Source organism: Physeter macrocephalus, chromosome 19 (assembly GCF_002837175.3).
Source record: "Physeter macrocephalus isolate SW-GA chromosome 19, ASM283717v5, whole genome shotgun sequence".
In the NCBI taxonomy this organism is placed as follows: domain Eukaryota; kingdom Metazoa; phylum Chordata; class Mammalia; order Artiodactyla; family Physeteridae; genus Physeter; species Physeter macrocephalus.
This window is the reverse complement of record NC_041232.1, coordinates 40,709,442-40,721,765: the sequence shown is the minus strand read 5'-3', so window position 1 is coordinate 40,721,765 and position 12,324 is coordinate 40,709,442. Positions and strand designations below refer to the sequence as shown.

Sequence of the window (12,324 nt, the reverse complement as noted above, 5' to 3'; positions counted from 1 at the left end):
GGATAAAGAAGATGTGGCACATACATACAATGGAATATTACTCAGCCATAAAAAGAAACGAAATTGATTTATTTGTAGTGAGGTGGATGGACCTAGAGTCTGTCATACATAGTGAAATAAGTCAGAAGGAGAAAAACAAATACCATATGCTAACACATATATATGGAATCTAAGAAAAAAAACAATGGTCATGAAGAACCTAGGGGCAAGACAGGAATAAAGACACAGACTTACTTGAGAATGGACGTGAGGACACAGGGAGGGGGAAGGGTAAGCTGGGACGAAGTGAGAGAGTGGCATGGACATATATACACTACCAAATGTAAAATAGATAGCTAGCGGGAAGCAGCCGCCTAGCACAGGGAGATCAGCTCGGTGCTTTGTGACCACCTAGAGGGGTGGGATAGGGAGGGTGGGAGGGAGGGAGATGCAAGAGGGAGGGGATATGGGGATATATGTATATGTATAGCTGATTCACTTTGTTGTAAAGCAGAAACTAACACACCATTGTAAAGCAATTATACTCCAATAAAGATGTTAAAAAAGAAAAAAAAATTTTAAAAAAGAAGAGAAAAGAAGGTGTTTTCTCCCATCTGTTGTTTTTTATTGGCATGGGAAACCTTTCAATGAAATTCTTCAACAGAATTCATCTGACATGTCATTGGCCAGAAATGTCAACTGACCTTCTAAAGAAAGGGGAGTGGGACCACGATGATGAGGTTATGTCAGTCATGTTTCATCCATGTCATCCATGTGATGGGAGGGTCGGGGAGCAGCATGGAACAAGAGGAGCGGTGACTGGAGGGCAGGCACTCAGCTGTGTGTGCCATAGTAAACAAACCTAGAAAGTTACTCCCCTCCCCTGGGAATGCCAGATTCTCAATCTTGTGCAAATCTAAGCTTGCAGTGGCTGAAGTCGGTGAGAAGTGACTCCCCTCCATGCTCCCCCTCCCTTCCTGTGTTCACCTGCACCCTCTCCGGGGTGGGGGAGTGGGAGGTGCTCTACTTCCTGTCTTTCTGGGTAAAAGCTGCATCAGAAGGAGCCGCCCTCTGCACTGTGTCAGCCCTGGCTTGCTTTTTCCGAAATCAGCATCTCACACGGAACACCAATAAACGATTTCGCCAGAAAATAACTTATTGCCTTAGGTGTTCAGATGATATTTATTTCCCTTCCCTCCTGGAGCGTCTCCTCTTCTGTCTCTATTCTTAGGTAAAGGCCCACTTCCAGCCCCTGCTGGAGGCCGCATCCATGGAGCCAGTCAACAGACTCTGCTTTCCACAGCCCTTCCCTTGGCCGTGAGTTTCTTGTCTACTCTTTACAGAGTGTTGCAGACATAAAATGCTGAGCTTTCTGCCCGTCATGTCATAGGGGCTTGACAGCATTTCTCTCTTGTTGCTTTCTCGGAAGGACCCAAGTGTTGGTGAGCCTCTTCCCCTATACATAAAATGGACTAGATCATTAACAACTTTTCTAGTAAACTCGGGTAGTCAACCAGGTTTACAGAGGATGGTTTTACAAGATCACAAAGTACACTGCAAAGCCTGAAAGCAGTAAATCCATGGCCACTAATCTACGCACACTTTCTTCATCGTCTTCCTTCAGTCTGTGAAATAAGAGCTTCCCTGCATGTGTAAGGCCCAAACCTTTGATGCAGGTCAATGTGAAGGAAAGAATAAGTATGATGAGGATTTTTTTAAGATAAAAAAGGAAAAACTTGGGGCTAGCGGGAATGAAAATGGTGCTGACATCTCAAAGAGTAAATGAAGCTCACCTCTGGCCCCTAGCAGCTTTCTTCACAGGCTAATGAGGGGATGATTAAGAACACAGGACAGAGCAGTGAAATGTGCTCATTTCCTTCAGATGAAAAGCTGGGCTGGACTGTGTGTCCGTGAGCCAAATAAATTGTATTTAAAGTGAACAAACTCCAACTTCACAAGCATAGTGCCTGACTGGACTCAAATCATTACCTTTCTTAATGAAATGCTTCCCCTTGTCGCCTTCATACAGAAAATGGACCCTAAATACTATCAAAGCTCTTAATTCAATATAGGTTCTACTAATTTATCCTTTAAAAGTAAATCTACCCAGGGAAAGTAAGATAATTTTAAATTATTTAGCAGAAATGGCTGTTGAATCTTTTCAGTGTTTCAGTTCAGCGGGTTTCTGTATAATTTCCAACCATCAGTGATAAAGTTTTTGAAGCCTAGATGAATATTTAAATGTTGTTTCAAACGGGTGCCTCATCTGATGGTTGACAAGTTCTGAAATGCTACATAATTGTCAAGTCTCCACTTTACTTTCGATTGATAACCTGGACATAGGCTAATATTGTAATACTTTTATTAAACCAAAGTACATATTAATCTATATAGATTGTACGTAAATTAACCACACTCAATAATAACAGGTTTCACTCTGTGTCATGAAGAGGAATAAGTTTAAATGCTAAAATGCTGGATAATAGAACATATTTATAGGTATAGCTGAGCAAGCCATCTTAGGAAAGAAGGAACCTAGGTGAGCCCTGCTTTAAGGGAAAAAAGAAATCAATATATACTGGTATATATTGATAGGTTTATCAATAAATATTCTTACTATGAAAACAGAAAAAGGAGTTGTTTTTATTATTTTGATGTATATAACAGAGTATGCCAAAACTTAATGGTATAAAACATTTATTTTGCTTTCAGTTTTGTAGGTTAGAAATTTTGAAAAGGTTCAGCTGGGCAATTTTTCTAATCCATATGGTGTTCGCTGAAGCAACTGGAGCTGGAAAATCCACTTCCAGGATGGCCTCATCATCCACACATGTTTGGCACCTGGGTTGGGATGGCTGGAACAGCTAGTTGTCAGTCATGTATGATTCAGGCAGCTCACTTTCCACGGGGCCTCCAGGTGTGGCTCGCTTGAGCTTCCTCACAGCATGGTGGTCTCAGGGTAGTCTTTCTTACATTATGGCCAGACTTCTCTCAGGGTAAGTATTAAAAGACTCGGGAAGTGGGAGCTGCCTGATTTTCAAGGCTTAGAAACTGGCATTTCCAGCATATTCTACTCGTTAAGCAATTTACGAAGGCCTGGACAGTTCAGTAGGAAGGAAACTGACTCCACCTCTTAAAACATGGTCATTGTTATTCTAGCACAGGACTGAATAATTATATTATGAAAAGATTCTGTTTTTTGCAAAATAATTCATTCCTATTCCTTTTATATAATGAGTATTCCAAGAGCACCTAGAATATTATGTCACTTAAGAATAATTATTCACAGGGCTTCCCTGGTGGCGCAGTGGTTAAGGATCTGCCTGCCAGTGCAGGGGACATGGGTTCAAGCCCCGGTCCGGGAAGATCCCACATGCCGCAGAGCAGCTAAGCCTGTGCGCTACCACTACTGAGCCTGTGCTCTAGAGCCCGTGAGCCACAACTACTGAAGCCCGTGCGCCTAGAGCCCGTGCTCCACAGCAAGAGAAGCCACCACAACGAGAAGCCTGCGCACCGCAGCGAAGAGTAGCCCCTGCTCGCCGCAACTAGAGAAAAGCTTGGGTACAGCAACGAAGGCCCAACGCAGCCAAAAAATAAATAAATAAAATAAAATAAATAAATTTATTTTGAAAAAGAATAATTATTCACATCTAACATACAAGGAACATGTTATTGCACAAATGAAACTACGAATGCACACATCCCTGCTTTGGTCAGTAGCTGAAGCATATCTTAGTAAAACTAGCATTACCATTTTGCAGATATTTAAGACCTGGGTTTGGGTTGATTGGATTTTTTTTCCAATCTGACTTCAACATCTAAAGGTCTTCCAAAAAACTTCTCTGCCAACAAATGACTGCTTCAGAATGGGGTTCTGAATATCAAAAGGTTTACTATAAGATTTAACTCACCCGGGGCCAATGTTGGGAATCTGAAAGGAGCAGTTTCTTGTCACATTAATTATGTGCTTGTCAGGTGGATCTAAGTCGGAAGAAATTCTACACTTGAGAATTTCCAAGAGAACATAAAACTGTTGTTTCTCCTACTGATTTTCCTATTTCTCTGTAGAGGGGTCAGCCCAGGAAAAATCTTTGAGCATTCAGTTCTTCTCCAGTTTTTACACGCAATGACGGATGGCAGACCCTAGGGCTAGGGGGCACAGATGGAGTATCAGCTCTGCCAGGGCAGATGGCCAACCTCAGAGGCCAGATCTATCGGTATCGATACGTTTCTGAAGGGCCGTTTTCTGTGGCTCAGTATACACTGTCTGGAGCTCACAGCATGCAGTGTGCTCATAATGGCTCTGTCTGCCTAAGCATCCTAGTGACACATCAACTCAGCAAACAGAAATGGACGAAAGAGCCAGTGGAGTTTATCTAAACGTGCAGGAGGGCAGTGAGCGTCCACAGCCGTAGAGGCTCATCACAGTGTCTGCTGAGGCCAGTGCCGTTTCAGCATCAGCATAAATCCAGGTACCAATAATAAAATAAACTCCTCTGCCTTTTTGTGCAATTGACCAAAGAGAAACTATGCAGTTTCTACAGTCTATTTTTTTTAACTTTTTATTTTATATTGGAGTCGAGTTGATTTCCAATGTTGTGTTAGTTGCAGGTGTATAGCAGAGTGACTCAGTTATACATATACACGTATCTATTCTTTTTCAACTTCTTCTCCCATTTAGGTTGTTATATAATATTGATTAGAGTTCCTTGTGCTATATAAGTCGTCCTTTTTGGTTTTAGACTAGCTGGTCTTTACAGTGGCTTAGTTAGGTGTCTCTGTTCCTGCCCTATAGTACGGTACTTGAAAGCTTCTCACATCCCTGTTTGTACAACTTCTTTTGGTATTATTGAAAGATAGTATTTACCTATCTAACTAAAGAGACCTGTGAATCTTGGAAATGTCAGGTTACCTGTTCAAGGTCTTACCATTTGTTCCAAGGAATAAGTTCTGGTAATGAGGTCCTCTGGTTTCTAGAAAAGCGCTCCCTTTCTATTTAGACCGTATCAGACTGTTGACAGTTCCATAGCTGCTGGTCAGTACAAAATATGGGTAGGGATTTGGACCACACGTGCTGGGTTCTAAAATCGTGTCGTCTGAGCTCATAACTGGGGAGAGTTTTGCCATTTCAATGTGTTTTATCAAACCAGTTTGTATTTGGAAAGAGTTACGAGGAGAGGAAAGGAATTCACTAAAGTGAAAAGCTACTTCTCGATTAGAAATTCTAAGGGAAAGCAAAAAAGAGATGTGATGGTAAAAATCTGAAGAAACTCTCAAAATAAACTTTATAATATTTGTGTAAACAAAGCCATTGACCTTGAGAATACGTAGAAGTATCATATGTTACCAGGGACCACCTGACATGGAACATTCATAAAGAGAAGCACCTGGCAATACGCTATGTTGCTATTTTCCAGGCACTGAAGTGAGAACATTATAAACGTGATTGCATTATGCACTCAAAATATTTAGGATTATTATTAAACACGTTATTTTGTTTAACCCTCACAATGACCCTGTGAGGTAGGAACTAGTATTATCCCTATTTCCAGATAAATACAATTTAGAGAGGTTAAGTGATGCGCCAGTGTCCCACATTGATTAAGTGGAAGAGCTCTTTACCACTCTACAGACCTGCCTGTAATCACCGCAGCCAGTAAGCTCAGAAAGGGTACAAATCTCAGCTTCAAAGTCTAATCCTGCTAATCACTAACTGGAACCTTGTGCCATTTCAGAGAATTTTCTGAGCCTCCTTTCTCCACTGGAAAATGGAAGTAATTTTCATCTACTCCATGAATTGGCGACTGAGAAATTGGTGTGCAGTGAGGAAAGCTTGATGAGATTCAATGACAGACTTTATTACACAATGATGGAAGCAGGTAGAAGAGCATATATTTTGGAGATTAGACTATATCTGATTGTAAAATCACAGGACACACACCACATGTACATACATGTAATGCATTATGTATATGTAGTTATATGAATATATATACACACATATATATGTGTATACCCACTATTTGTATATGTGTATACACATAAATACGTATATATATGTGCACAAAATTTTCTTTTCATTAGAAGTGGCATAAGATACCGACTTGTGATACAAACACCCTGCTCATTATTGGTGAGACATCGTTGGATTGCCATGTATGTGTCTGTGGTTTTAAAAGATCAGAAACAATCACTTCGATTAAGGGACTACTTCCGTACTGAAATACTGAAATGTGCTATAAGTGGATATATATTTAATGTTTCTCCATGAAACCATATCAACCCCAAGTCTAAAATAGCTTTTAAAAATATCGACTCAGTTAGTTGTGAAAATTAAAATAAATAATTTTTAAGTGTTATTAGGGTGCCCGACTCATAGTAGGTACTAAATAAATACCAAACTACTAAAAAAGTTCAAATCTGAAGGTCTTTTTGGCATTCTACTCCTGAAACATTATTATTAGGTATTTAGCAGCTAAAATAAGCAGTTCATTTATTCAAACAAATAATTTGGTAAAAAATGAGCAGCTAGTTTTTTTAAAGTCTATGGAAATATTTTAACAAAATAATTTATTCAGGCAACCCTCCAAACCTAGGGACTGATTATATACGGCTTATGGATAGATATCCAAATCCTTACTCCTCCCTACCTTTCACCCCAACTGTTTTTTATCCTCTCGTTCTTTATTTGCCACTAAGTAGTTCAGTGACTTGGCAAAGTTATTTACCAAATTTCTACCAAGTTTTATTACCTGAAAATCGGTAGAATGTTTATAAAGTCTCATAATACTGTGAAGATAAAATGAATTAACACATATAATATGCTGATTACAGTGATGAGCACATAGATATTGTTTAATAAACATTAGCTACTATTATTAGCATGATTATAAAAATAGCACTCTGCTAATACCACTTGGAAACAATATTGGAAGTAAAACTCAAATTGTTTATGTTTTCAGTTGAAATACAAGAGTTAGGTAGAGATAGATACAATAGATAAATATAGATAAACAGATACTATGTATATGTATGTCTTGTGTACACACACACACACACACAAACACACACACACACACACACACACGAGAGAGAAGAGGAGGCAACACAAAGGAACATGTATTGAGGAGATACTCTATACCTTGTTCCCAGGGTTACATAGCTCCTAGGGACCAGTGGTTAAGACAGGAAGTCACTCCATCTAACTCCAAAGTCCATGTTTATTTCACTATATCATGCTGTTTCCTGTGGGAAGAGATTGACTAAGAAAAACCTTGCATGTAGGTAAATTTTATTTGCATTTAGGTGAATATATAAAATATATAAAATTCATATTCTCTCTGATTACAATCAATAAGCAGGAATATTTGGTATACTAATACCCAAAACAACGGTAATTTTTTAAGATATTGATAAAGGCATTTTTTTCTCCCATTACTCAAATGCACATTCTGAAGATTACTTTTCTCTTAGGTCTTGCATTAAAATAGCTAAACGAGCAATAGTGGTGACCTGTGTATTAGGCTGGCTCTACAAATCAGCGAGCACTGTAACCTAGTAACCCCATCTGTAACTGAGGCATTTGAAGTGAGTGAATCTTAAAGGCCTGCCCTCTCTAAGTCCCTATAAAGGAAACAGAATTAAAACCCTACCTCCTTCTACTTTTCCTAGTTAACTCAGAAGTAGAGAAGTACTACAGATTCTCATTATCCAGAAATATTGCCAGCACTTTTCCTTTAAAGTCTAGGTGAAACAAACGGTATTAAAAAAAAATTCATGGGAGTTCACATTATATTATCTGGTAGTTATGTTGCTCTCCCTGCTGCCTTTTTAAAAATAAGTAGCATGTGCACAGTAATTTTCCTTGTCATGATTCTATGCCATCTTCATAGCGCATTTTGCCAAAGAAACATCGGACATAAATGAACATTCTCAGGTATCCTAGCAACAGGATGTGATTAATAATACCTCTCAGAGCAGGGCAGATAAAATGCCTGTGACTGAATGCACACTCAGAATTGGCACTGAGAAATTGGTAGTGCAGTGAGGGAAGCTTGATAAGATTCCATGACACACTTTTATTACACAGTGATGGAAGCAGGTAGAAGAGAGAGTATATTTTGGAGATTAGACTATGTCTGATTGTAAAATTACAAGATATATATCACATGTACATATATGTAATGCATTATATGTACATATATGTACACACACATATGTGTATACCCACTATTTGTATATATGTATACACATAAATACATATATATGTGTGCACAAAATTTTCTTTTCATTAGAAGTGGCATAAGATACCGAGTACAAACACCCTGCTCATTATTGGTGAGACATCTTGGATTGCCATTTACGTGCCTGTGGTTTTAAAGGATCAGAAACAATCACTTCGATTAAGGAACTATTTCCGTACTGAAGTACTGAAATGTGCTATAAGTGGATATATATTTAATGTTTCTCCATGAAACCATACCAACCCCAAGTCTAAAATAGCTTTTAAAAATATCAGAACTCAGTTTATATAAATAAATAGTCATGAGATGTGGAATTTTGATGTTCGACTAAATGCATTTTCTCAGAAGAAAAGTTGGACCCTGCAAATTCCATTTTTATGAAATTATAGTCCATTTTGTTTCCTCACAGGTGGAGTGCTACATCCAGGCTTAAAGAGAAGTAAGATGCAAACCATACTTTAATGCTTTGTTCTTAAAGTAGAATCTGTGTTACAATAAAGCACAACTAGAGCAAAATGTGTGTTCATTATTCTGATAGCCTCTTATTTTATCACCCACTTTTCTAATATAATAGCTTTCTAGGTTGTCAGTTGTAATGTAGACACTTGGTAAAAGCTCTGTTCTTGGGTGTACTTGCGCTCAATGTTAGCAGCACTAAAATAGCTTTCATGTTCTTTAGCATTTGAAGGAGGGTTGGGATGATACATAAGTCTCCCTGTGTCCACTCAATCACAAGCATTTGTGTTCCAGGCACTGTGAGGCCTGAGGAGACAGAGAGGCATAAGATACACCCCTTGCCCTAAAGGAGGCCACAGTCCAGCTGGGGAAATAAACACGCAATTGATTATAAACCAAACACTGGAGTTAGTGCTGTAGCAAAGGTACAAATAAAGGACTAAAGGAGCATAGAAAGAAGGATGATTAATTCTGCAGGGAGTGGACCGTTGCGGGAGGTGACACAAAGCCGAAGGCTTCACAGAAGGGCCAGCATCTGAGCTCAGCTCTGAAGGACGAATAGAGTTTTGATAGGCCCAAAGGACATGACAGGACATTCCAGGAAGCAGACACATCATGCACAGGGAGTTGGAGGGGGAGGTACAATTCCTGACATAGTTGGTAAGTGCTCTGTATGGTGCTTCAGGGCTGGTAGCAGAAGGTAGGTCATGGCCAAATCTTCCAGGGTCATCAGTTTCATATTAGGGAATGTGTATTTTAATCTTTAATAGAGATCAGACTGCAAGGATGGAAAAACGATCGCTAAAACCAAAGAAATCAGTTAGGAGCCTGTAGAAAATAACCCCAGGAAGAAATATCAAGTTTATGAAACAGGACAATGGCAATGAGAAAGGAGAGGTTAGATCTGAAAGGCCCTGTAGAGAGAGAATGTAGTGGTCTGAGGTTGAGTGAAAGGGAGGAGCTGATGATTCTTAGGTTTCATGTTTGGGTGCCTGAGCAGATAGGAGGATAGCACTAAAGATAAGCAGTTTGGGAGGGGAATATAATGGTTTAAGTTAAGGACTTGTGTTGTGAAGTAGAAAATACAGATAGAGATTTCCAGTAGACCTAACACCTAGGTAGATTTCGGAGCTGGAGATGTAGGTCTCACATCATCTTTCTGTGAAGGTGAACACTGAGAGATAAGATCACCCATACAGAGCAAGATAAAGAGACCAAAAAAGAAATCTAGAGGGTTACCTCCGGTTAAGCAGTTCAATCTCTGTGTCTCTTGATCAATATAAGATTGTCTTATTTATCCAGTTTTTATTTTTCTCATTTGAAGTTTACTGTATATGTAACTAAGAATAGAAATCTAAGTGATTCCTATAACAGAACTAATAGCATAATAAAACTAATGCAGAAGATTTATACAGCATTCCACAGTTTACAGAGCCCTTTCATATAACACAAGGGCAGAGAACTGTTTGAGATCTCAGTGAAAAAACATTATCAGCAATGCCTTCCAGTCTCCCTTCTGAAACCTCGAACCCCAGTATTTTGTGTTAGTTTCCTCCATTTCTTGCTGGCTCTGCATATGGACTTATTTAATCCTCACAACATTCGGGATAAGCAGGCTCTGTCCCCCACCGTACAGATGAGAAAGTCAGGGTGACTGAGTGATCTGCCACAACTAACATCACTGTAGGTATATTCTATTAAGTGGTAAATTAACCCAAACTTTCATAATAAAATTATCCCATAAGTATTAGTTATGTAATACTGTATAACAATTTACCCAAAACTTAGCAGCCGAAAACAACAGTAAACATTGATCATGTCACACAGTTTCTGTGGGGAACTCTGGAGTGGCTGATTGGGTTGTTCTGGGTCAGGGTCTCGCAGGAAGTTGCAGTCAAGCAGACAGCCAGAGCTGTGGCCATGTGAAGGTTTGAGTGAGGCTAGAGAATGGGCTGCTCATGTGCGGGCAAGTTGATGCTGACTGCTGGCAGGAGGCCTCAGTTCCTCATTGGTTGTTGACTGGAGCCCTTGGTTCCTCTCTGGCTATTGACAGGAGGTCTCAGTTCCTCTTTGGCTGTTGACGGAGGCCTCAATTCCTCCACTGGCTGTTGACTAGAGGCCTCAGTTCCTCACTGGCTGTGGACAGGAGGCCTCAGTTCCTTGCCACATGGGTCTCTCTTTTGGGCTGCTTGGGTGTCCTTGTAACATATTATATTATCTGGCTTTCCTCAGAGGAAGTACTCTGAGAGACAACAAAATGGAAGCCACAATGTTTTTTGAGGCCCAACCTTGGAGGTCACACTTGATTATTTCTGCAAAATCCTACGGGTTACACAAATCAGTCTAATTCAGTGTGGGAGCAGACAACACAAGGATATAAATGCCAGGAGGTGGGAAGATGAGGATCATTGGGGTCACCTTGGAGACTGGCTACCACACCCTGTTATTAGTCTTCAATACATTCATTGTCAACTTTAAGGATTTATGATGCATTCTTAGACAAGTTAAAGACTCTCCAAAAAGATGGGGGTTTTAAAACATCTTTTTAATAATTTTTTTTAATAATTCAGGACTTGAATAGCATTTTTTAAAATTCATGAAAGTGTTTGAGGCCCCTACTGTGTAAAAATTTATAATCAAAGGTACATAGTGGCTTGCCCAATAAAAATCTTAAATGAGGAGGTACCCCATCATACTTGGTAATGAATGAAACCTTTAAATGGACCATTCATGCCATTTATCTGTTTGTATCATTGAAATAAATTGCATCAAACAAGTCCTCTGGAAATCACCCAAATGAAGAGAATGTGAGATTAATCAAGATGCCAGTTAAATGAATTCTACACTTTGGGCAGCTGCACAAGGGAAGGATTATACGTTTTCCACCTCACAGTCTAAGATTTTAAAAGACACGAAGGGCTGGTAGAAAAACTTAAAGTTTACATGCAGCTTCCATAAACTCTCAGTAACTAGCTCCATCTGTGACAAGTTGATAAATGACAAGAAGGTGATGGCTGAAAGGGTGGCCCTCACTTACTCATCACAAAACCAAGGCTCTCATCTCAACTGGGGTGTTGACACACACCACTGCCCTGTTGCCTTCCCACCATCTCCTACACCCCTCACTTCCCTCCTCTCTGCTCCCACTGTCATACTCAACCAATTACCTCTTGCCCAACCTCTGGGACAGGGGTCCCCAACTCCCCGGCCGCAGACTTTCGGAACCGGGCCGCAGGAGGTGAGCGGCAGGCGAGCGAGCAAGACTTCATCTGCCACTCCCCATCGCTCCCCATCGCTCCCCATCGCTCACATTACCGCCGAACCATCCCTCCCCTCCCCCGTCTGTGGAAAAATTGTCTTCCACGAAACCGGTCCCTGGTGCCAAAAAGGTTGGGGACCGCTGCTCTAGGATACTTCCTCCTATGGAAAGCTACTCTCATTCAGGTTTTCAAAGCAAGCCCTAAACTTGACCCTTCTTGCTCAAATAGCCTTGTCCTACATAGCCCATTACTGTTTCTTTTGCCAAGAATCAATCCTTTCCCCTTTTCAGATTCCCCAAATCACATGTATCTCTCAAGGTCCAAATCAAATACTACTTTCTCCGTAACTTCATGGGCACCCTTTTATTTCTTAAAATAATCATTTC

The 12,324-nt window shown here is 40.1% G+C and overlaps 1 protein-coding gene across 1 annotated transcript in view; it reads left to right on the top strand.

Annotated features, from left to right (window-relative positions):
• CHST9 (carbohydrate sulfotransferase 9) overlaps positions 1-12,324 on the top strand; it is a 201,066-nt gene that overhangs the window by 59,281 nt on the left and 129,461 nt on the right. The gene's annotated exons all lie outside the window — the stretch shown is intronic.